Here is a 26,782-nt window from a genome sequence, read left to right as displayed (position 1 = left end):
TCCTTCCAAGGAGTAAGTGTCTTTTAATTTCATGGCTGCAGTCACCATCTGTAGTGATTTTGGAGCCCAGAAAAATAAAGTCTGACACTGTTTCCACTGTTTCCCATCTATTTCCCATGAAGTGATGGGACCGGATGCCATAATCTTCGTTTTCTGAATGTTGAAGTTTAAGCCAACTTTTTCACTCTCCACTTTCACTTTCATCAAGAGGCTTTTTAGTTCCTCTTCACTTTCTGCCTTAAGAGTGGTGTCATCTGCATATCTGAGGTGATTGATATTTCTCCTGGCAATCTTGATTCCAGCTTGTGCTTCTTCCAGCCCAGTGTTTCTCATGATGTACTCTGCATATAAGTTAAATAAGCAGGGTGACAATATACAGCCTTGACATACTCCTTTTCCTATTTGGAACCAGTCTGTTGTTTCATGTCCAGTTCTAACTGTTGCTTCCTGACCTGCATATAGGTTTCTCAAGAGGCAGGTCAGGTGGTCTGGTATTCCCATCTCTTTCAGAATTTTCCACAGTTTATTGTGATCCACACAGTCAAAGGCTTTGGCATAGTCAATAAAGCAGAAATAGATGTTTTTCTGAAACTCTCTTGCTTTTTCCATGATCCAGCGGATGTTGGCACTTTGATCTCTAGTTCCTCTGCCTTTTCTAAAACCAGCTTGAACGTCAGGAAGTTCACGGTTCACGTATTGCTGAAGCCTGGCTTGGAGAATTTTGAGCATTACTTTACTAGCATGTGAGATGAGTGCAATTGTATAAATACTAATTTATTTTAAGTTATTATTTGGCAACATTTGAATCCTGGAATGTCATTTTTAAAACATTAAGGAACTTTTTAAAGCATATAATGTAATTTAAAAGTAGTGTACAAGGTAGGGGTATAAGTAGAGCCAAGGAAAAGGCCAGCGTTTGAGGCAAAGGAAGATGGAAAAGTTCCATAGAGATTGAGAAAAAGGGGCATATTTTTCATATTTTTTCTTCATATTTCAAAGGAATTGATCATCTACCAATGAGTGCCTGTTGGACTATGGGATACGTCTAGTTTGCTACATGCCCTCCCCACAGCCAAGGGCCCCAGGAACATATAAATTCTGCCTTGGGTCAGCAACTCATTTTCCCCATCAGGTCCTCATGAGAAATGGGTGCCCTGGAATAGTTATTATGGACAGGGTGCCTAGTATCATTATGATTGAACTTAAACATCAAGGCATAGTTTTAGTAAGGTACTTGACCAAACTGAAGTTTCTTTTTTCCAAAGCCAGTTAAGACCAATCAGCCTCAGATAAAGCAGGTTGTAAGAATGGCTCTGATTCTCGTCCCACATCCCAAATGATCAAACACAGGATTCTGGTTCAGTCACCGTGAGATACAACTTGTCTGATGTCTACCGACAGTGGGCAATGGAGTAGAACCGAGCAGCTTTAGGTTCCCCTCAAAGCTACCTAACAGGAAGGAAAGAGAACACCTGGTACCTCAGCTGGTGAAGAACTCACCTGCAGTGCAGGAGACCCCAGTTGGATTCCTGGGTTGAGAAGTCCCCTGGAGAAGGGATAGGCTACCCACTCCAGTATTCTTGGGCTTCCCTGGTAGCTCAGATGGTAAAGAATCTTCCTGCAATGCAGGAGACCTGGGTTTGATCCTTGTGTTGGGGAGATCCCCTATAGAAAGGAACAGCTATCCACTCCAGTATTCTTTCCTGGAGAATTCCATGGACAGAGGAACCCGTCAGGCCACAGTCATTGGGGTCGCAAAGAGTCGAACATGACTGAGTGACTAAACACAACAGCAAAGGAGAGATAGAGATCCTAGGCCCTATAGCCCTAGACTCTTACCATCTCTTTGGGGTTCAGGGAAGAAAGAGAAGTGTGGCCATGCCATATATGACATGAAAGTGTATCACCACTGAAAGTCAGTGTCAGTATCCTATAGTTTCAGCAACTCTTTCCTTTTTTGGAGGCCAAGTCTCTTCCCACTGATCCTAGGGAGGTAGGAGTCAGGGTGGTGTAAGAAAGAAAGAAAGAAAAAAAAAAAAAAAGATCTTGACTCCCTTCTCCCTAGAGACAAATAGTGTCTCACTTAATTCCCTTATGCTATATAAATATACTGTGGACAATATTCAGGTCATTCCAGACCTTTGTAAATTTCCATTGAACAAAACTTGGGATCCTAAGTATCACCAATGTTTCAAACTTTGACCAGGCTCCTGGCCGTGATATGGTTGTTCTTCTAGTATCTGACCCCTTTACTTTAATGATCTTCTTTAAAGATCCCTTACTCCTCTTTAAGTTACCTCACATCTTGAACTGAAGATTTGAATTTTGAACTTTTAAGAGAGTAGACATTTGAGCAACCTGTGTTTTCAGGTAGGAAAGCTTTTTATTTTTTTAAACAACAACAAAAGAGCTACTTACAAGAGACCAACTTAGAAACATTCATTTCCAAACTAATTTTCTTTTTATAAGCTTTAAATAAATTTGCAAAATGGTGTAACTTCATGGTAATAACATGACCGGGAAATTACAAGGTAATTAAACTCAAAGCATCTAAGTATAGTACTCTTAAGAAATAATTTACTTCTCTGTGCCAGGAGTCAGGATTTCTTGCTGCTAAGCACTAATGCAAAATGAATTAGTACAGAAAGTTCCAAGCTACCACACTCCAGGAATTATGGGAGGCTGCCTGTGTAGATGCTGGATATAATTGATGACTGCATGGTGTAGAAGCAGTGGTGTTGTAAGGATGTTTGCTGATGACTTGTTGCAAAAGTTTATTATGACTGTAAAGCAAGTTCTGTATTCCTGGTGAAAGGCAATGGTAGGCATCAGAGTGGCCTATATAAAGAACTAAAAGTCAGGGTTCAATCAAACCTGGGTGTATCCAAAGGTTTGAAAATGGAGCCAGTAGTTTGATGGTATAGCTTGAGTTTAATGATGCCCTAGGAAAGGCCTGGAAGAGATTTTTCCAGGATGAAAATAGAAAGTTTTCAGATCACAGTTTGGCCTGTCCATTCTCAGTGGAAAAGAATCCAAAACAAAGCATTTACCCTAAACCCTGTACTACAAAGGCAGCTGGCTAACAGACTTGTTGTGGCCATCTTAATACAGGCACTGTTTTCTTGGACTGTCCTTATCTGACGCACCAGATGGCTGCTACTGAAGGGGCCTCACTTCCTCCTGAAAAGAGACAAAATACTTAAGTTCACCTCCATGTTGTCTGGTTGGGCCTTCTGAGAAAGCAGTGAAGAGGCACGCTGGTTTCCAGCCCAGTGAATGGTCAGTATTGTGTATGGTGTGTTGCAGCTCGGTTGAAGTGGCTGCAAATGTTCTAGGTATTAATATTCCCACCTCTGTAGTGCCTCAAGATGGCTGTATCCTCTAGCTAGGTCACTTCTCTTCTGAAGGTGGCCCTTTCAGAGGACTTTTCTCCTCTAAGCTCTGACTGCCTTACCTGCATCTTGCCTCCTCAGACTCAGGATATGTAATCATTCCACTCTTATTAAACCCAGGGCACTGCTCTATTCCTTGTGGTTTCCCTACATCTGCTCACATCTTTTAAATATCTCCTTCGTTAGACCCCACTTGGATTATCCTAATTTGAATCGACCATCTGTTTCCTTTTGGGATGCTTACCAATATTCTTACTAATATTTGGGGGGAATTTTTAAACTTAAATTTTATTATTGATATCTATTTTAATTGTTAAGAGTATGTGGTTTGTGATATAGTAATTGTAATACTCTTTGTAGTTGTCTTTATTCTTGTTTTTGTGATTTGTAAGCTAGAATGTGATCCATTTTTATAATTGGTCCATAAATGTTTAGAAAGTAGTCATATCCTTTATATAAGAGGCAAAGTTCTACAAAAAACATCATATTAAACTTAAAAAAAATTAGTCACTGACATTTCCAAGAGAAATTTTTGAAAATTCCCAAATTTGAAGTATTCCTAGAACATAATTTTTCTTCTATAAAATGTAGTAAGTGATTGAAAAACATCAGTCAACACCCCACCCACAAGTTCCTAAAGAAAGAAATCTTATAAGCTCTGATAAGTAGAGAAGAAGACCAGTGGACAGATTCACACTGGGCCGTGTGTTCAGTTCACTTGCAAGCTCAGTGCACCTGAGTCAGATCCTCAGAATTACAGGTTTCAGGAAACACACACTTATCTGCATTCCAATGACCTTTGGAGCACTCAGGTGTAATCAGACCTGCAAGACATGCAGGTCTGATTATACATCACAAGGGCTCTGATGTGGGCACAGTCACAGCTGCTCAAGGACAGAGAGCACTGGTATAGTGTACATGTGTGGGGTGTGGAGATGATGAGAGAATCTGGCATGTAGACCATAAGGCACGTGTGTGCTATGGCTGCAGCCAGCCTGTGAGGGCAGGACAGATGGAAACCACAGAGGAAGGAGAAGGGTGAACAATTCAGAGATTTCTGCATTTCTTTTTCTCTGGCCTTTGCCCTTAAAGCTCTTTTTGTAAGGCTAGGGTCTAGTAAGAGACATCAGTATAGATTATGCTCAGATCTTTTATATATTTTTCATCATTTGGTCTGCTTGATATACTAGTAACTAAAAGAGAAGTGATGAAATTTTTAATTATGACTGTGTTTGTCAATATCTGCCTAGAACCTCTTTTCTCATCAATACAGTGTCTCTGTTACGTATCTCATTTCCAGATCTTGGTTCTCCGAGGTGACAGTTAATTCTGTTAGTTTCCCCCAAATCATTATTGATTGATAATGAATTAATAGGTTGTTGAAATCCTTAAGCTGTATCTAGAAAGCCCCCCTACTTACTAATAGGCTCAGGTCTGAAAGATTCTGTTCATAAGTCAGAGAGATCAGTAATGCCTTTTGTGGTCATATTTAATGAGCTTTTGTTCAGTTGTGTGTCTTTGCTCATATTTATAACAGCCTGCATCAATGAGAGTTCCAGTGTTGAGAGCATTTAATTAAAGGCTCTTCTGTATTCTCTCAAACTATTTCTCTGCTCCACAATGAGGAAGAGATGGAATACACATTGAGTCAGAGCAGATTTTCTGCTCTGGAAGGGGGTCTAATTCAGATCCTGCATCCAGAAAGGATTGCTGACTTAAGTGCAAGATGTATGGTTAGCTGCTGATAGCTTCTATTACCTCGTTCATTTGACCCTAACCTTTGAACCAAGATCAAGCTCTTTCCAGAGTAGTCCCAGCCGATGACCGAGTAGCACAATGGTACCAGGACTTAACCTTTCTGCACAGTGGAAGCCTCCTCTAAAAAGCAACCTATGGTCTGCAGTCTTGTAGGGCTGCCAGATCTATATACAGCCTTAGGACCCACCCTGGCTGATTCCGCTTCCTCCCTTTTAGTTTCACAAATGTTACTTTCCAATCAACCTCTGCTCTCCTAGTTCACTCTTATCATCTATTTTCCAGAGGACCCAACTGATTCGAGAGTTAACCACAAGTGTCCATTCCAATCTAATTATTTTACTTTCTCTCCATGCTGCTTCTGTAATCCTTCTAGAAGAATTAAAGATTTTATTTCAGCATTGGAGTCAGTTTTTATTTCAACCTGTGAACTAATGTGTCCAGTAGCTTCATCAGTAGGTTTAGGAAATCATTCTTTCATAGCACTCTTACAACTTTTATTCAATCTCAAGGCATTTTGCCCGAGTAAACTCAATAGCCTCAGGGCACAAATGTTATGTTATAGATGCTGTTGAACTACTGCAAGGAAGTGATTCATCGATTCCATCCAGAGGTGCCAGTCTGCATCCATGTAAGGAGACACTGTGCAGGGAGAAGCAGATTTTTGAGCCATTTTAATGCTAAATGGAAAACATTTGAGAGTTTGATCTCTAGTTGCAGCTTTACTGGTCTTAAAAATGTGAGAGGAAAGAGGGTCCATAAACTGTGCTTGGACAAGGAGGGTTTCAAAGAGTAAAGTGCAGTGAACTCCAGGCAAGAGATACTTGGATGACTGAGAACACTGAAGGAAGAAATGAGGATAATACCAGTAAAATCTGCGCTTTAATTATCTGAGTCACTCAGAGGCGTAGCTCGTGTGTCCACAGTGCAGACGGGTATGATCCCACCGTCCACTGCACGTGGACTTCCAGACTTCAGAAATACTAGTCTCACCTCAGTGTATGTCCTAAAATAACTTAGACTTACTGCGAATATTCAGGGTAGGCACATATTATGGGATGGGGTTGAGTGATGGTATATGGTTGGTGCTGATGGCCTGGTGGGCCACATCTGGTGTGGCTCATAAGAGCCCATGGGTTCTAAAAAGTGGGTCGTATTACTGTTCACCACCACTTTTTCCTTTGGTTCACAGCTCAATGAAGCTGACCAGATTCATTAATTTTTAAGCTATTTTATTTTAGTTTCTGTGTTAAGCTGGTAAGAGCTAAACTGTGATTCCTCCCTAATTGGGAAGTAGAACATGTCTGCGTGTTGGGATGGAAAGGAAGTTGAGAGTGATGGTAAGTTGACAGTAGTAACAAAAAGTGAAGAAGTCAGTAAGCAAAGATTCATTTTGGGGAAGTAGGGGTTGTGGGGAGGCGAGGGTTGTTGTGAAGGCATCATAGATTCTAAGTGATTTGGAACCAGTGTCATTCCCTCTCTGTATGTCCTGAAGATAATTCCAGTTGCTCTGGTAGAGAAGAGCCTAGGAAGGGTGAGCGGGTCATCTTGCTGTCATTAGTCACTTGTAGACAACTGGTTTCTGGAGTTCCCTCAGTCCTGCCCTGGCGTGATCTATAGTGTCTCCTGCCAAGAAGATGTGTGAAAGCTCAGCTTGTTCTTGTGCATCTTTCTTTTTTAAATGTCAGCCTCAGAGAACCATCCTCAGGAGGAAATATATATATGCCTTGTAACTCTTGTAAGTCAAAAACATCCTCTACACATGCATTTTTAGAAAAAGGTTGCAACTCTTGCCTTTTTTACTTTGGATAACTCAATTAATGTGTCAGGTGGTATATAAAATGAGGATCATGTATAAATGGAGTTATTAATACTATACACTTGTCTTTCCTGCTTTAATGAATTATCTGCTAGACTTGAGTGGTATGTTATTTCTACTTATTTATCACACCTTATAATCAACATTTGTCAAAATGGGTTCTGTGGAATACTGGTCCTTTGAGATGCTTATCAAGAATAGCTTTGATTCACTTTGGTCTCAAGAAGCGAAGGGCTGCCCCCTATGGTTCCTTCTTAGAGATTCACAGTACATGTTAAAGAACCTAAGGAGTCATGCAGTCAAGGAACCTCTTTCTTTAATCAAGTGTTTTCTAAATTTACTTGATGATGGAATCCTTTTTGTACATATATAACATTTAATAATATTCCCAATATAGAGTACTTAACCACAGCTGTGTGCTGAAGACATGCTTTAAAACCTCTATTTAACCTAAGCATTAAGCCCATGGACTAATGCTTAGGTTAAAACCCAGCTGTCATTTGCTGACTGTGTGACCTTGTACAAGTTTACTATTCAGTTTGAACTTAAGGTTCCTCATCTGAAAACTGGGAATAATATTAATAATAATGCATTTGGGTTACTGTGAGGTTCAAATGAGTTGACATATTTAAAGTGTTAGTAGAATGAATGATACACAGTAAGTATTCCATAATATTTCCTGTTATCATTGTGAGTTTCTGTGTATATCTTCAGAAAACAACATTGGCCTAATAGTAACAATGGTTAAAAAGTAAATATAAATTATGGTTGACAAACTTTCTCATATATGCATATTTAATCTTCATATCCATCTTAACAGTGAAGCATTACTATTATACCCATTTTATAGGTTTAGAAAGGCATACTAAGAAATTTGAGTATATTTCATGAGTGGACTGTAAAGGGGAGAACCAGGAATCAAAAAAGTGTGCCTTTTTCACTAAATATAATTGGTTTTCCAGTGATTCCAAATTAAAATTTGAAAACTGTTCACTTAGAGTAGGTGAGAAATTCTGCCTCTCAAAAGACAGATTTTGAAAACCAAAGATTAAAGATTAAAAGATAGAATTTAGAAACCCCAAGTATTAAAGACAGAAATCAGAAAATAAAGGAATTACAGTAGATGAAATTTAAGCAAAGAAAGTAAGATAGGAATATTTGAGGTATAAAGTTCCTGGGCTAGTATCATAGAAAAATAAAGGATACTTAATGGAATATGAACACATTCATCAAGTTATAAACTAAAAATCAGTGCATATAATCTGACCAAGTTTATTATGCTTTTAGTGCATGCAAGAAAAATGTCTAGTAATTGAAATACTGAATTTCTATGACAGTTTGATAGTTATGGGGAAAATGAAACTGAATAATTGAGATTTGGATTTGAGTTCAAAAGAATTCATTTGTCCTTATTATACCATAATTTATGATCTCCTTCAGCACATATAATCTGAAAATGAGAAAAATCAGTCTGTGGCACTTAAAGTTTTCTAGAAAATCCAGTTTGCTGTGTTAGTGCTGTAGTTCCTCAGACCAGTATGGTACTCTCACTCTTGATTCATCTTTGACTCTCTGACTAACATTGGAATAATCAAGTGATCTTTGAAGCATTTTTAAGAGGATTATATCAACATTGCTATCGAACTAGCCAAGATGTTTATTTTCATTCAGTTCAGTTCAGTTGTTCAGTCGCATCCAACTCTTTGCAGTACCCCAGGACTCCCTGTACATCACCAGCTCCCGGAGTCCACCCAAACCCATGCCCATTGAGTCGGTGATGCCATCCAACCATCTCATCCTCTGTCATTCCCTTCTCCTCCTGCCTTCAATCTTTCCCAGCATCAGGGTTTTTTCAAATGAGTCAGCTCTTCACATCAGGTGGCCAAAGTAGTGGAGTTTCAGCTTCAACATCTGTCCCTCCAGTGAACACCCAGGGCTGATCTTTAGGATGGATTAATTGGATCTCCTTGCAGTCCAAAGGACTCTCAAGAGTCTTCTCCAACACCACAGTTCAAAAGCATCAATTCTTTGACGTTCAGCTTTCTTTATAGTCCAACTCGCACATCCATACATGACTACTGGAAAAACCATAGCCTTAACTAGACAGACCTTTGCTGCAAAGTAATGTCTCTGCTTTTTAATATGCTGTCTAGGTTGGTCATAACTTTCCTTCCAAGAAGCAAGCATCTTTTAATTTCATGGCTGCAGTCACCATCTGCAGTGATTTTGGAGCCCAGAAAAATAAAGTCAGCCACTGTTTTCCCATCTATTTGCCATGAAGTGATGGGACCAGATTCCATGATCTTAGTTTTCTGAATGTTGAGCTTTAAGACAACTTTTTCACTCTTCTCTTTCACTTTCATCAAGAGGCTCTTTAGTTCTTCACTTTCTGCCATAAGGGTGGTATCATCTGCATATCTGAGGTTATTGATATTTCTCCCGGCAATCTTGATTCCAGCTTGTGCTTTCTCCAGCCCAGCATTTCTCATAAAGCATAGCAATTAACAGAAGGTAGAGGTAGGACCGGAGAAGGCAATGGCACCCCACTCCAGTACTCTTGCCTGGAAAATCCCATGGACGGAGGAGCCTGGTGGGCCGCAGTCCATGGGGTCGCTAAGAGTCGGACAAGACTCAGCGACTTCACTTTCACTTTCTACTTTCATGCATTGGAGAAGGAAAAGGCAACCCACTCCAGTATTCTTGCCTGGAGAATCCCAGGGACGGGGGAGCCTGGTGGACTGCCATCTATGGGGTTTCACAGAGTCAGACACGACTGAAGTGACTTAGCAGCAGCAGAGGTAGGACCATGATCTCACTGATTTGCCATTGACCACCTTTTTAAGCCAAGACAGTCTCATCATAGGTTCAATTTCTAGTCAGAAAAGTTAACAAAATCAAGTAAAATACTATGTGCAAGGGAAAGGTGGGAATATAGAGGAAAAGATTTCCTTCTGTGAAAATCACTGTTGGTCCAACCTCACAAATGGAAAAGTCAGATAAAATTTTCATGTAGGTCATTATTATTAGATTTTAGTGCCCCATGTTCTTTCAAGAGTTTAACTTTCCTGCTTCACTTCTTTTAATTAGAAAATGGGATCTATAAACTGCTTTGCTTCTTTTAATTAGAAAATGGGATCTATTTCTTATTTTGCTCTGCTACCAGGGAACTCATAGCTAAACTTAGTCCAGAATATGGTCATCATTTCAGAAATCTGAAACTTGATGCAATCTCACCCTCTTTGCAGCTGTGATTGCTTATATTAATTTATTAATGTATAAATTTGGATATTTGTGTGCTGATAGTTACACACTTTTATCTGTGGAATGAGAGTAAAATGAAAGATGGATGGGAGAAAAACATTTTAAGAGAAAGATTTTCAACCAAAAGCACTGAAAAAGTAAAGATTTTTCTTCATTTGTGCTCAATTAACCAGAATTCCCCCTCACACACTTAGCCATTTTATTTAAATGAGACTGTTAGTACTGTGTGTATGTGTCCATGTGTGTGCATGTGTGTGTGTCTGTGCACACGCTGAGTCATGTCTGACTGTTTTGTGACCCCACAGACTGGAGTCTACCAGGCTTCTCTGTCCATGAATTTTCCAGGCAAAAATAGTGGAGTGGGTTGCCATTTCCTATTCCAGGGTATCTTCCCAACCCAGAGATTGAACCTGTGTCTCTTGTGTTGGGAGAGAGATTCTTTACCACTGAGCCCATAGTGATACTTAAAGATAAGCATCGGGAGAAAACTGAAAATATACATTCATATGGGGGACAAAAGGAGTGATGGAAAGGGAGGTTAGGAAGACTGAACCTAATCAATGCCTGTGACTTAAAAAAGATCGTTTTATTTACTCGGCTGCATTGTGTCTTAGTTGCGGCACCCAGGATCTTCGTTGCAGCACGCCAGCTGTTTTGTTGTGTACACAGGATTGCTGGTTGCGGTGCGGGGGCTCCACAGCATGCAGGCTCAGTAATCGCAGCACACAGGCTTAGTTGCTCTTCAGCATGTGGGATCTTAGTTCTTCAACAAGGGATTGAACTCACATCCCCTGCATTGCAAGACGGATTCTTAACCACTGGGTCACCAGAGAAGTCCCTGTGACTTTTATTAACGGTTCAAAGGAAACTGTTGTCAAGATTAAGGTAAGCACTGCTCAAAGTAGAAAAAGCCAGTTACTCCGCTCTGTCTTTGAGCAGCCAGAAACACAAAGAGAATTGAAAAATAAAGTTAGGGGTTGGGGAAGAGGGAAAAGGTACCTGTATTATATAGGCTTATGTGGAGGACACTATTCTTAGTTACAATTTTCTGAGACATTTAAGATCTAAAACTGAGATTCTAAGATCTTTGCACTTCCAGTTCTTTTTAATGTTTCTGTTTTCTTCAGGGCATCAAAAAGGAAATGCCTAGGATACTTAACATTTCATGACAGAAAGAGAATCCATTTCCACTGTGAATCCACCTGTAATGCAGGAGACCTGGGTTCGATTCCTAGGTTGGGAAGATCCCCTGGAGAAGGGAAAGGTACCCACTCCAGTATTCTGGCCTGGAGAGTTCCATGGACTGTATAGTCCCTGGGGTCACAAACAGTAAGACACAACTGAGCAACTTTCACTTCACTTCACTTCTATGGACTGGAAGTGAGTCTGGCTTCATTCTTTATCTGGGGGTCCCTGCAACATCCTCCCTTCCAGTGACTCCAGAGTTTAATCGCAAGGGGACTCTTAGCAACAGAAAGAGGCCAAGAGAATAAGTGAGCATCTAGGCTAGTACTTCTCTTCCCCAGAGAGTACTGAAACATTTGCTTCTCTGGGCGTTTCTCAATGCCTGTGGTGTGGTGATAGTGCTGTTTTGTTTTTATTTTCTCTTGGATCTCAGTTTGCAGACTTGCTTCTTTCTGAACACCAGTAACTATTTATTCATAAGCCTCAAGCAACTGGGGTTTGTATGTGGAGGTAAGTGAAAATGCTGCTGAACACATAAATTGATTTGTACCTGTAATTTACATTTATTCTCTGGGTACATTTGATGCTAATACTGTGACTGCACTGCCATGCTGAAGATTAATTATATATACATTTTTGCTGACTTCGTGAGTGGCCATGTTGATTGTTTTACTTGATTTTCTAAGTTTGGTGCTTAATAGCAAGATGGAAAACATATCTTGGTTTTGCTCAGCATCTTCATAGATTAACTGCTCCAGACCAATCTTACCTAATAAGCACTTGGGGAAAGGTTTATGCTAGCTTGAGTGTGAGGGAAGAAGTAGAAGTTTGCTCAGTTCTTGAAATTTTGCAAACATCTGTATTTGAGCAAGATTCCCCAGGATAAAATAAGCATTGAGCTTCTAAAGTGAATATGAGGTGAATATAAACGTGCTTCACACGAATAAGAAATGGCAATTTGTATCAGTCTTTTTGCTTAACCAGTATTAGCCTAGACCCCAGACATCTTAAGCTGGTGAAAGCTAGGCTCAGCAGCTCTATTTTTCTTCTTTGTAAAACAGGGATGAGTGTAGTAGCACCCAGTGCCCAGTGGACTACTCACACAGGCATTCCTGAATATGTGCTAGAGATGCAGTGTAGAGGCCCAGTTCAAGCCATACAAAATCAGAAACATTGATAGAGCCTGTGTATATCCAGGTATGGTTTAGAAGGCACTTTACTCTCCCTTGAGATTATAGAAAAATACTAAGGGACTTATACGGACCCAACAGTTCTCACCAGAATGGCCTCTAATTGTCAGCACATCATGGTCACTACTATAGGACTCATTGTCCAGGCCCATGTATGCACTTAAAGATGGCAGCGTGGGTTCTTCCCCAAAGGACTGGCATGGGAGCTCTTTGACAAGGTTCCAAAAACCCCAGGGCCTGAAATCTCAGGACTTTGGCATCCACAGCTCCTTCCTAGAAGTCTTGTTCTTAGGAGTAGAATGAACCCCCAGGCCTCTTCGAAATCTCCATGACTACTGTTTAAACCAGCCCCAGCCTACCTCCCTGAGCATCCTCACCCACATAAATCGTATGTCTAGGTTGGGTGGTAACTGCTGTTTTCATTTCTGAAAAACAAACTCAGACTTAATGAACTCCTACAGCAAGAAAACCCAAATTTGGCAAACAAAGCCTGATAACCTTTGTGCACTAGGCCTAAAGAAAAATAGCCCTTGTTTTTCCAAGTCCCATAAGTGCACCAAAAGAAAGCACAATTTACTATTTTCAGAAATGTTACTGCCTCACTCATATTTGAATTCACTTTCCTATTATGGGAACAGTGTAGGGGAAACCACAGGAATACTCCAGTATCCTAGAGTTATCATCATCAGGGAGCAGTTCCTTCCCAGTGGCTTGAGGAAGCTAGGAGAGGAGCATTTCTAGAGACTTTAAGATGAAGCAGCTGTGCAGAAAGGGATGCTTTATACCCATTTAGTTGAGGGATGATGCTGGGAGGAACTGGGGGAAACAAGTGCCTGATCTGCCTCTCTCTCAGGCCTCCACTCTCACACTGGAACCCAGAAAGGCAAGGGGACCCACTGGCATGGTCCACATTGAGTGACCTCAGGATGGGTGCAGAGATGGCTAGAGAAGGTACAAAGGGGAAAGTGAGAGACACCCAGCATTCTTTCTACTTCGGTCTTTTTTCATTTCAGTTGACTTTCATTGAGGACTAACCATGGGCGTTAACTATACCAGACATTTCATATCCATTATTGAGTTTAACCCTCAAAGCAGAGCTATGGGATAGACAAGATTGTTTTAGAGGTGAGAAATTAGAGGCGTTTGGTTTGAAAGTTCATTTCATCATCAGGACACTCACTTTATCTATGGAACAAGCAGACCAAACAGCGACACTTTAGCTTCTGTTTGCCAGTGAAATGGCTGATCGTCTAGGTCTACACAGAACTGGTGAAAGTGAAGTCACTCAGTCGTGTCCAACTCTTTGCGACCCCATGGACTGTAGCCTACCAGGCCCTCCGTCCATGGGATTTTTCATACAAGAGTACTGGAGTGGGTTGCATTATTTTTTTTTTATCAGCTGTCATTACAGGAGCTCAAAGCTAGCACAAACTTCACTTCCTCTTTAGCCCTTATTTATTTTACTTATATATTTACTTCTTGTAAACTTTTTTTCAGGGTATAACATGCATGCAGAAAATACTTGTATATAAGTGCATGGCCCTTATGTAACAGTGTGTAACAGTGTGTAACAGCTGAACAAAGAAATGAACACCCCCAATCCTAGGAGTATGGGCCTCTTCTAGTACCTGGCTCTCTCCCACTGTTCTGATTCCTAATCACTGTACGTTACCATTGGTTTTAGTATTCATTGGGATGTAACAAGGAAATGAATGTACTTATTTTATACTTAGTACAGATTTGCTAATATTTATTGTGCTAGATCAGGGGACACAAACTATGGCCTACAGGCCAAATACAGCCCACCATCTATAAAGTTGTATTGGAACAAAACCAATATCCCCACCTTGGCATAACTCTGGTTTTATGTTACCCTGACAGGGACAATATGGATCCTCTGAAATTACGCTTGATATGTGCGTGAGCAGCCTTCCAAGAATCATTGTCAAACATCCCGCATCCCCACATCTGGATTAGGAGAGCTAATCCAAAAGACCACAGCTGAGTTGCTGTGCAAAGCTGCCTCGCAGCATTATTGCCCATGTCTGCTTTATAACCGGAAGGTGTCTTGTCTGTTCACCTTTAACCTGGAGGCCCAGACATTCCTCTCTTTCACTACCCAGTGACCTCTCCTGCCTCTCCTCTCGTGACTGTGAATTCTTTGTCCTTGTGAACCTGGCTGCCGCATATGAGTCTGACCGAAGATGGAGAGGAGCCCTAGGCTAGAGCGGCAGGTGCAACCTTCCGGGGAGTAGGGGAAGTTCACATTTAATATTGTTGGTAAAGAGTTTATTTCTTTTTTGCCTCTGGGAAGTTTTTTTTCCCCTTTTGGTCCAGAATTGCATGATAGTACATGTATGGGGGAATCACACCTGGGCCTTCAGTGAGGGCAGAGGCGCTGCCTTAAAGGCCTCTAGGCCAGCCAGGGGCTAACTTTTGGGTTTTGTGCTTTGATTAGTTGGAATGTTCTTCTTTTCCTTCATTATTTCCTTTTAAATATTTTATTGAAGAGAAAGGTATCCTACCCAAGCCGGTATTTCAGTTCCCATGCATGGGGTTTGCAGCTCTGAGAGGTTCACGTTTAGTGTTGATTATTGGAACAGACATCTTCAAACCATCCCTAATCACAGGCTGGTAGCCGTTTGAGCTTTGCGTGGTCTCAGCACATCTGTAGGAGCAGAACACGGCCTTGCCCTTCTGAGCTGCCTGCTGAAAGAGAAAACTTGGAAAAGTTTTCTTGGATTTTTGTCTCTCTCTGAGCAAGAGGTCTCAGAAAAACTGTCAAGAGAGGCGGAAATTTATAGACTTCTTTATAGAAATTTAGTTTACAGAAACTAGAGTTTCTTTCACCCGGGGTAGCAAAACCTCCAGGCAAACTTCCACACACATTACTCCAGCCCATGTCAGACATTGAGTCAATCAGTGCACCCCTTTCTGCTGAGCTTAGACAAGGCCTCAGACTCATTCTTAACACTGTATTTCTGGTAACTATTATCAGGAAATAAAGCACAAACGTAAACAGGTTTGCCATTCCTAATTTAACTAATAACTTACCGTAGAGAGTATATTGTGAATAATAACGAGGATAATAGATAACATGCACTGAGAACTGGTTACTGTTGTGCCAGACATTATTCTATATGCTTAACATGGATTCACTTATTTAATGTAAACCACACGAGTACAAAGTGTGTTTGGAGTATTGTTGCATCATCAGTGCCTGCATGAGTCTCTGAAACATAGTAGGTACTTAGTAAACCCCTGTTATTTAAACAAATTCTGAAAATAATAGTTATTATTCTCATATTACAGATGAGCAAGCTGAGTTTAAATAACTCTCCTAAGCTAATTAGGGCAGAAGCCACAATTTGACATTGCTTCAGTCATTTATTCAAACTTTTAACCACATTGCTCTACTGCTTCTCACAGCAGCTGTCTATGACTTCCACTCTAATTTATTAATATTTATTAATATCCAGTATATTGGTTGTTCAGTCTCAGTGCTTCTTTGCATTCTTCTTGTTTCGATCCCTTTTAATATTTTAGGGAGTTATTTTTTCTCTGAAAATAAAGGGAAAACTAGGAGTTGACATCCAAATGTCTATGAGATTTAGCAAAAAGACTAGTGAGGCAAGCAGGTCAGGTGGAGACACAGGGCTGTGGAGAGCACATGCCCTCTGGGCAGCCGCTACTTAGCCCCAGCAATTATAGCTGTAGGGAATCAAAGCCAGTATTGGCAGATCTTCCCAGTTTTCAGTAGAACTAGGAAATCTGAACTTGCATATGAAAATATCCAATGAAAATATCAATCTGAAAAATCCCACATATAAAATGCTGACAAGCAAGGCAATTTAAAAAACAAAATAAACACAACACCACAAGTGTAAATTTCTCTGTGGGCTAAATCTAGCCCATGTATCTATAGTTTACAACCTGTGAAAGAGAATGAAATTGAACTTAGATAACTGATCTTTTTGTAATTGTTGTTTTTCAGTCACTAAGTCGTGTCTGACTCTTTGCAACCACATGGACTGCAGACTGCCAGGCTTCCCCGTCCTTCACTATCTCCCAGAGTTTGCTCAGACTCAGGTCCATTGAGCCGGCGATGCTATCTAACCATCTCATCCTCTGTTGCCTGCTTCTCCTCTTGCCCTCAATCTTTCCCAGCATCAGGGTATTTTCCAGTGAGTCGGCTCTTCACATCAGGTGGCCCAAGTATTGGTGATTCAGCTTTAGCATCAGTCTTTTTGATGTGTATTCAAAGTTGATTTCCTTTAGGACTGACTGGTTTGATCTCCTTGCAGTCTGAGGGACTCTCAAGAGTCTTCTCCAGCACCACAATTTGAAAGCATCGATTCTTCAGTGCTCAGCCTTCTTTATGGTCCAACTCTCACAACCACACACGACTACTGGAAAAACCATATCTTTGACTATGTGGACCTTTTTCGGCAAAGTGATATCTCTGCTTTCTCATATCCTGTCTAGGTTTGTCACAGTTTTCCTTCCAAGGAGCAAGTGTGTTTTAATTTCATGGCAGCAGTCACTGCTCACAGTGATTTTGGAGCCCAAGAAAAGAAAATCTGTCACTGCTTCCACTTTTTCCCCATCTGTTTGCCATGAAGTGATGGGACCAGATGCCATGATCTTAGTTTTTTGAATGTGAAGTTTTAAGCCATCTTTTTCACTCTCCTCTTTCATCCTCATTAAGAGGCTCTTTAGTTTGTTCCTCCTCATTTTCTGCCATTAGAGTGGTATCATCTGCTTTTCTGATGTTGTTGATATTTCTCCCAGCAATCTTAATTTCAGCTTGTGTTTTATCCATCCTGGCATTTCACATGATGTACTCTGCATATAAGTTAACTAAGCGAGGTGACAATATACAGCCTTGTCATACTCCTTTCCCAATTTTGTACCAGTCCATTGTTCCATGTCCAGTTCCAACTGTTGCTTCTTGACCCACATACAGGTTTTTAAGGAGACAGGTAAGGTGGTCTGGTATTCCCATCTCTTTAAGAATTTTCCACAGTTTGTTGTGGTCCACACAGTCAAAGGCTTTAGTGTAGTCAATGTAGATTTTTTCCTGGAATTCCTTTGTTTTCTTTATGATCCAATGGATGTTGGCAATTTGATCTGTGATTCCTCTGCCTTTTCTAAACCCAGCTTGTACATATGGAAGCTTTTAGTTCACATACCACTGAAGCCTTGCTTGAAGGATTTTGAGCATTTCCTTGCTAGCATGTAAAATGAATGTAGTTGTGTGGTAGTTTGAACATCCTTGGTATTGCCCTTCTTTCTTCTTTGTAATTCTGTTTTTTTTTTTTTTTTTAAGAGCATGGTGGGTGTTGTCACTCTTTGTTATGATTTTAGAATTGGGGTTTCTGGGAACAAGAACTGCAAAAAAGTATTCAGCTCAATACTTTTGTGTAGTGCTTCATATTTTTCAGTTCACTTCTATGTGCACACTTGAATCTCCCTGAAAATCATTTTGGTGGTTCAACTATTTGGTTGGTTATTAAGCCGTAGGAGTCAAGATTCATATCTCGCCCTCTCAGATTTCAATCCACTTTTCCTCCAGCAACACAAACCCTGAAGGGAAATGACTAAACCCCAACATTCACAGTTCTTCCATGGACTGTATAGTCCATTAAATTCTCCAGGCCAGAATACTGGAGTGGGTAGCCATTTCCTTCTCCAGAGAATCTTCCCAACCCAGGGATTTAACCCAGGTTTCCCGCATAGCAGGCGCATTCCTTGCCAGCTGAGCTACCAGGGAAGCCCATAGTTCTTCCAGGCCTGTTCTTTTTCATCTCATATCTAATCAAGAGGTAGAAGACTAAGTTAAGACACAGAGCTCTTGTCCCATCTCTGATGGATATTCAGATAGGAGAGAAAGAGGACAGTTGTTTGAGGATGTCTGTATGATTGCTAAAGCATCTTATTCTTGGCAGATCGAGATGGTTGATTTACATTTGGTCTTACCCAAATCATCTCTAATTACAAAAATCTGCGCCTAGCAAAGTCCAAAGAAATAATGTAATTGTGGCCTAATCATTGTATACATTCCTAACCACATAGCTAATGACTGGTAGGTTTGGGGTTTCGCTCCTCCAAGTGTAGCTAACTGCCAGACGGAGCTGAAATGTGGCATGTTTGCTGTTTTCCTTGGAAACCATTTTTAAATTAAGCAGATTTGGAAATCATCACGTGGAGGAAGATTTTTTCTGATTGTTGGGTCTGTGAGGGCTTCTGGAATGTCAGTTCCATGCACAAAGGGCTCTTGGCATTTGATGCCTTTCTGCCAGGTTGTGTATTTGACAGCTGTTCTGGGATATCTTTTCCCAGTCACTGACCTGCCTACTGTCATAAAGCCAATTAAAGTCTCAGGCAATTAATGTTATTTTCCTCAAGTGCTCCTGGAAATACTTATTTCATGTGGTACTCTGGCATGACATCTGTGACCTTTGGAAATACAAGCACAAGAAAGCAAACAAGCTGGGCTATGTGTGTCCTGTGCTCCATTAAGTCATGAAGAATATGAAAACAGAGCATAGTTGCTGCATGCAGAGATGTCCATGGAGCACTTTATGTCTCAAGAGTCCTACAAATGAAGATACATGCCCACTGCAAAATTCAGATAAACCCTAGCAGGTGAGAGGTATGCTGAACAGCTATATATTCACATATGTTCAGCAAAGTATTTAAGAAAATTTGTGAATTGTATGTAACACATTTGGAATGGGGCTCCATAACTAGTACTTTACACTAATTTGCCATGTAGAAGGATATTAACATACTTGAAAAGCAAAGAAAACCCGAATACTTTAGGAAGGGTTGGAGAAAAAGGGCTATTGGGTCTAGACAGAGAAAACTTTCAGGACAGGGAAGTTATCCTCCAGTAGGTACAATGAACTCTCCATGAGAAAGCTTGTCTTAGTCCCTGGTGTACTCTCAGGGATTCCTTGTAGCCCTTGGCTGCGAAGACTGTCCCTGGAGTATCGTTGTTGTTCAGTTGCTCAGTCATGTCAGACTCTGTGACCCTGTGGACTTCAGCTCGCCAGGCTTCCCTGTCCCTTACCATCTCCCTGAGTTTGCCCAAGTTCTTGTCCATTGAATCAATGATGCCATCCAACCATCTCGTGCTCTGTCACCCTCTTCTCGTTCTGCCTTCTATTTTTCCCAGCGTCAGGTCTTTTCCAATGAATCAGCTCTTTGCATCAGGTACCCAAAGTACTGGAGCTTCACCTTCAACATCAGCCCTTCTAGTGAGTATTCAGGGTTGATTTCCTTTAGGATTGACTGGTTTGATCTCCTTGCTGTCCAAGGGACTCTGAAGAGTCTTCTCCAGAACCACAGTTTGAAAGCATCAATTCTTCAGCGTTCTGCCTTTTTTGTAGTCCAGCTGTCATTCCCTAGAGCATAGGAAGTGCTTAATACAGATTTTTCAATGAGTTAAAAAGGTTAATGAGTACAAGATATTTATAAAAAGGTGAACACATGAAAAAAGCTGTTACATGCAATGGGTTGCTTTGTGAAATGAGATCTCTGTTATTTACTTAGGCTAGGGCTGTAAACAGATTGGCTTGTGGACCATCACTTATATATGGATGGATATGACTTGCACATTCAGTGTTTTCTTTAAGTCTGGTGTTTCTAAAAAGTTTTTGAGATGATTGTGCTGGTTTTTTTTCCTATCTCTATCACTCTGCCTGTCTCTCCTTCTCTCTCTTCTCTCTCTCACGTACACACAGAGTACCCACCATTCTGCATTGCAGTAATTGGTGATATTTCTCCTCCCATTCAAAGACAGGCAGGCTTTTCAGTTTTCCTTAGACCCCACTTCTCCCTGTTAATCTAGAGTTAGTTCCTTTTCACTCACTGATCTTACGTTCCTTGGCCCTGAAGGCAGCTGAGCCTGCCGCCCTTGTCTAAAGCAGCTGTGGTGGCTCACCGCCTCCTGGCTGTGGTAACCGTGGTTCCTATGTTAAGGAGGAGAATAGACCAAACTTTTTACTCCAGGATGCCTACGTTCAGTGTTGAATACCCATGCCTTGTTCATCAGGATAAAAACAGCACTGTTGTGGTGTCAACTAACACACAAACACTTCCTTTCAAGACAACAGATCTGTCAAAAGGAGCACTGCCTCTGTCACAAAATTCCTAGGCCAGTAGAGGTCCAGAGTGCCCCAAGTGTCCTCAAGATTCAAGGTGATTAGCTAAAACTCCATCTTCAACCATTCCATGCCCCTGTCCTTTCTCATTGGCATTGGTTTTCATCCAGCTGCACACACGGATCCATCCCTCCAGAGTCAGTTCCAGGGGCTGGAGGAAGTAAAGGTGGGTAACTCAGGGAAATGAGTGGTGTCACCAGTTAGTGACATCAACATCAGGAAGAGCTGGAGCTGAGCAAGTTTACAGGGAGCTGGGAGCAGGGACTTGTTTGAATTTAGAGGTTGCCATGGTTGTACTAAATGCTAATCACTTTTCATCACACTGGCTAATGGGTGTAGAATTTTTGGCTCAAGTTCCTTTCAGCTATTCCTGGCCAGCTCTTAAGACAGCTGCAGAGTTCCAGCTCCAGCTGTGCCCCTTCCTCTTTGCTGCCTTTAAAGAACATGAATTATCCTTAGATGTGGTAGCCTAAAATATAGGCAGTGATTCACAGAAAAGCTGGAGACACAGCAAGAGTGAAGAGCAAACCACCTGCTTAGGATTCAAGGTCCAGTTGTTGACAGCACACCTAGTCAGATCAAATTGGTGCTACAACATTGCACATAAGTGCCTTTGGTATCTTACAGATGCTGTATAACCATGTCGGGACAGGTCAAACTGTCATTATTACTCATTGGAGAATGGGAGACTGCACTTTTGAGGGTGGATCTAATCTATATTCACCTAACACGTGCTAAATAAATACCAACAAGGCTGGATAGCATGCTGGCCTGCAGTCACGCTGTCAGAAGGTTTGTGTTTCCACTATCGCTCAGGTGCCATAAGCCAGCCGAAGGATGGTGTCCTTGGACCACACATGTTTTGGTCCCAGAGTCAGTGTCCAATATGTCAGGCCATCAAGGCAGATGGCGAGCAGGACATTGTTTCTGAACTTTTGGAAAATATACCACTTGAGAGTCCAGCTGGGGAAATGCCTGAAATTGGAAAATAATGTAATAGAATATTTGATTTGCCACCAAAGACCTGAGCTGGGAAGACTGCCACCTTGAAATGAGAGGACAGCTTGGCTGACTTCGATCTTTCAGCTCTACTTAGTTACTGTCTATTGGTGGGCTGTATCTTGAACACCCAGTGGGGCCCCAAAGTGCCCATTTTACCTCTCTCTCCCCCAAACAGTGCCCGTGCACAGGCACACATTCCAGATGAGGTCTGGAGCAACATTCACAAACAAGTAGCACCAACCTAAGAACAAAGGTCAAGGCCAGTGGTCCCTGAATGATTCTGCAAAGGACCTGTAGGTGGCCATCAGAGAGGGTGACTTGGTAAATGAGATGTCATTTTCACTTAACTCAATTTGCTTTTTCTCCATGCTGCCAGCTACTGGCTGGCCCTGTCTGAGGCCAAGTTGTTTTTTTGTGATTCACCAGCCTTTCTGAATCCAAATACCTCCACCCTCCAAGGCTAGTCTCACTGAGCCACTAACTTGAAAGGATCCATTCAGAACCTAGTTCTCAGGGTAAAGAATCTTGTCATTCCTCCTCTCCCCAGTGCTGCTTACTTTAAACACCTACAAATATCTTTTTCCTGCTTGATTAAGTGAGTACCCTTGGCAAATTTGAAATGCTTGAGCATTACTAGTTCCAGAAGCACCCTTCAGCCAATATCAGATGGGGTGGTTGTTGTTCAGTCACTCAGTCATGTCCAGCTCTTTGCGACCCCATGGATTGTATCATGCCAGGCTTCCCTGTCCTTCACCATCTCCCGGAGTTTGCTCAAATTCATGTCCGTTGAGTCAGTGATGACATCCAACCATCTCATCCTCTGTCATCCCCTTCTCCTCCTGCCTTCAATCTTTCCCAGCATCCGGGTGTTTTCCTACGAGTTGGCTCTTCGCATCAGGTGGCCAAAGTATTGGAGCTTCAGCTTTAGCATCAGTCCTTCCAGTGAATATTCAGAGTTGACTTCCTTAAAGGCTGACTGGTTTGATCTCCTGACTGTGCAAGGGACTTTTAAGAGTCTTCTCCAGCACCACAGTTCAAAGACATCAATTCTTTGGTGCTCAGCTTTTTTTATTGTCCAGCTTTCACGTCCATACATGACTACTGGAAAAACCACAGCTTTGACTATACAAATCCCTATAGTCAAAGTAATGTCTCTGCTTTTTAATATCCTGTCTAGGTTTGTCATTGCTTTTCTTCCAATGAGCAAGCTCTTTTAATTTCATGGCTGCAGTCACCATCCACAGTGATTTTGGAAACCAAGAAGATAAAGTCTGTCACTGTTTCCATTGTTTCTCCATCTATTTGTCATATCTCCTAGTTTATAATTTTTTACATTAAATTTTTTCTTTTCAACTAGGTTGTGATATTTTTCTGTCTTCAACTGGTCCTTTATTTGAGAGAGCCCAGAATTAAGAATATCTTTCCATTTCATTTGGCCTCCAGCAGTGAGATGCATTGGATGGCTCCTTCAAATTGGAAGGAAAAAAGAAAAAAAAGTTTGGTTCACTTTTTGAAACCCTGAACTAATTTCATAACCCTGTGTCATATGAGGAGCCCATGACCGATCCACATTTCCCAGGCTTTGCAACTCTACCTCTCAGTGACAAAGGTGGTTAAAAATTGATGCTGTCGCTCCAAAGAGTGGATTTCATTTTTTCTCCCAGCTCTGGTTTGCTTCAAGGTTGAGGAAATTGTTGGAATAGATAGAAAAAGATCCAAAGTAGCTTCTTAGCCCTTGGGATTTGGATAAATAGAAAAGTGTTCATAGCAATCTTAGCTAGAAGTGTGGTGGCATTTTGTGCCCAAAGACTGTATCTTAGAGCTAGTGGGATGTAGAGTGGACCGTTTGGGGGTATCAGGCCTTTGAAACACCTGTATTATTCCCTCTTGTTTATTTGTGAAGGAAGCAATGCTGCCCAGGGTTTACACATGCAGATTTTAAAGGCTGGTTACCTAGTAAAATCCTGACACAGCTACTTTTTTTGTGATCTTGGTCAAATTATTTCACAAACCTCAGTTTCCTCATCTGTAAAATGGGGACAGTAATAGAACCTGTATCATAAAAGGCAGTTGTGAGGATTGAATGAGTTAGTACATAGGAAGTGCTTACCTGACTACCTGGTGCCTCATCTGGAGCTGCCATGACACGATGGTGGTGATGATAATGATGATAATGATGGTAAATGCTAGAAGAGATAAAGGTGAAGAAGAAATGACATGCTGCCGCTGCTGCTGCTGCTAAGTCGCTTCAGTCGTTTCCAACTCTGTGTGACCCCATAGACAGCAGCCCACCAAGCTCCCCCATCCCTGGGATTTTCCAGGCAAGAACACTGGAGTGGGGTGCCATTGCCTTCTCCTAAACAGGTTAAGCTCCAGATCAAAGTTAGCCAATGGCAGATCCCATTAGGGTTAGGGATTTCACATGTCTCCCTACCACTGGATAGTTGCAGTGCTTCCACTTCACAGCTCTTCTTCTATTCCCTGCCTGTCTTTCCACACCAAGCTCCTGCAAGTTTTCTTGAGAGCAGAGAGTCCCTGATGGTGATTACTCCCACCTCACTCAGGACCTCGCTCCATGCTGGTCCCTTTGCTTGGGAAGTTCCTTCTCCTCCTCCTCACCTAATTAATTTCTCATGAAGTTCTTTCCCAGATGATACTGTTTACTATGATAGAATTTGTTAGGGTGTCTCCTTCCTAATCCTGGTCCCTGGTATGAGCTGGTCTCCCTGGTAGAAGGCTTGCCTTTTCCTAATTCTTACAAGTTTACTCATGACATGGCGAGTCCACAGGGCAAATACGCTGGAGACAGAGCCTTTTCCTAGTGCACATTACATTTGCAGATGGCATGGCCGTGTCCTGACTTCTTGCCTCAGTCCTTCCCCCGTTATGAGATCTCACAGCACTGCTGACAAGTTTTCCAATTTTTTATTGTTAAAAAATCCAGGCATATAGAGAAGTTGAAAGACAAGATGGTGCCTACATTAAAGACTTAGATTGCACTATCGTTAACATTTTCAATTTGCTTTTACTGTCTATATGACTGTTTACCTTTCATTAAAATTTTGTCTAAGTAGAACACATAGAGAAAAAAATGCACTAATTCTAAGAGTATAGTCTGACGAATGTTCACTAATGACTAAAGTGAAGGCACCTGTTTACAGGGCACTGCTCTGACACCCCTCTGGATGCGCCTCTGGTCCACTCTCATTTCAGACCTCTCTTGGTCCTCTTTTCCAGGTCTGTTTCCAGGACCACATGCCTCCAGGCCTAGCTGGTAGTCTAGGGGTTGCTGTTTACTGAAGATAAGAGCAAGGCTTGGACATATGGCCTGGAGTGTCTGAACTCCTTTATGAGAGGTCCCATTAAAGTGTGGAATAGAGTCATTCTGGGAGCCTTCAATTGTTCTGTTCCAGGCCCCACAGATGTTACAGGTAGGCCTACTCCTTGAACTCTCTTGAGCATTTAGGGAACATCATATTCCTCTTCATTCATTCTGTTACTCATCCTTCTATCCATTCAGCAAATACTTTACGGACCACAAGCTGCACAAGGCAGTGAGGCCCAGATAGGTTATACAACAAACAGCTATATGCATCATGGGCAGAACTGACATGCAAGTCTAGGCAGTCTGACTTCAGATACACACCTGACTACAATGTTATTGTTATAGAATACTGAGCCACAAACAGTGAGAAATGAGAGAAAAAACTAATGATTGTTTCATTCTGTCCTCTATACTTCAACCCGTGCCAACTTCCACCCCTGCTCAAACTGTTCACAAGGAGAGGGACTAGGCACACACATAGGAAAATCCACATGGAGAACAACATTCAGCTCAGATGGTATGTGAGCACATACACAGTAAGAACCACCAGAGACCAGAATTCGGGGTAGGGAGGCTATGGGATCTGAAGAGATGGGACTTTGATGGAATTTGAAAGGAGGTAAGGATGCAGAGCAACAGAGAAAAGCAAGGAGTATCAACTCTTCCAGGCAGCCTGACACCCACTGATGACTCAGCTCAGCTCAGAAGATAACTACAGTCTATATTAGACTTCCCTTCCTTTCTCCCCAATGATTACTGAGCCCTTCATGCTCTCTTTCCTCTTCTTATTTAGCCCCTTAAGTACCAAGTAAGGAACTTTTTGCAATGTTTCCTTAAGGGGAAATTTAGGAAAGAGTAAGTGCCATTTCCAGACTTTCAACCATTGCCTTCGACCACTAGCCTCCTAAACCCTCTACTACTACTCATATGTGGGCTTCCTGGTGACTTAGTGGTAAAGAATCTGCCTTCCAGTGAAGGAGATGCAGGAGACTTGGGTTCAGTTCCTGGGTCAGGAAGATCCTCTGGAGAAGGGAATGGCTCCCCACTCCAGTATTCTTTCCTGGAGAATTCCATGGACAGAGGACCCTGGTGGGCTACAGTCCATAGGGTCACAAAAGAGTTGAACATGACTTAGCTGAACATGACTTAATTGAATATGTTGTTGTGTAGACTTAGCAACTAAACAACAACTCAGTCTATAAAGCAAGCTTTGCAGCCTTATCTGTGACCTCTTTGAGTAAACATTTTTACAGTCTGTGGGGATTGATTCCTCAATTGATTGCCCTTCCATCAGCTGGGAGATTCCTGAAAGAGACGGTGAAGCAGGCAGACACTTGGAAAGTTTTGCTCCTGCCCTAGTGTGAGTCCGAAATGTTTTCATCAGAGCCCATATAAATGGGACCTCACAGCCCACATCTCTTGTCCAGTCCCACTTGTTAATGAAAAAATCATTCTTTGCAAATAGCTGGCAGGGAAGAAAATGCTGAAAACCATACCAAATTGTAGTCATCCTTCATCATTCCCCTCCAGTAAGACAGTGAGAACAAACTTCTTACTGAGCATGTATTTTAAAATCTTTCCTAGCTGTGTAATTTTTCCAGATCTCAGGAGCCAGCTGTAGATGCCATGAGTATCTCACCCATATTCACTTGCTTGTACAACTTGCGTGCTTACCTCCAGGTCTT

The 26,782-nt window shown here is 41.6% G+C and overlaps 1 long non-coding RNA gene across 3 annotated transcripts in view; it reads left to right on the top strand.

The window, feature by feature from the left end:
- The window catches only part of LOC104999087, a 283,904-nt gene that overhangs the window by 15,331 nt on the left and 241,791 nt on the right, over positions 1 to 26,782 (top strand). For 2 of the 3 annotated variants that reach the window (XR_826542.1, XR_826543.1), the window contains one exon: positions 3,112 to 3,279. The exons of the other annotated variant lie outside the window; for it this stretch is intronic. This is a non-coding gene — a long non-coding RNA (uncharacterized LOC104999087). The remainder of the gene's footprint in view (positions 1 to 3,111; positions 3,280 to 26,782) is intronic. 3 annotated transcript variants of the gene reach the window in all.

The sequence above is a fragment of the Bison bison genome, unplaced genomic scaffold (assembly GCF_000754665.1).
Source record: "Bison bison bison isolate TAMUID 2011002044 unplaced genomic scaffold, Bison_UMD1.0 scf7180017864343, whole genome shotgun sequence".
Lineage (NCBI taxonomy): Eukaryota > Metazoa > Chordata > Mammalia > Artiodactyla > Bovidae > Bison > Bison bison.
The sequence above is the reverse complement of the archived record's forward strand: the minus strand, read 5'-3'. Positions and strand labels throughout refer to the sequence as shown.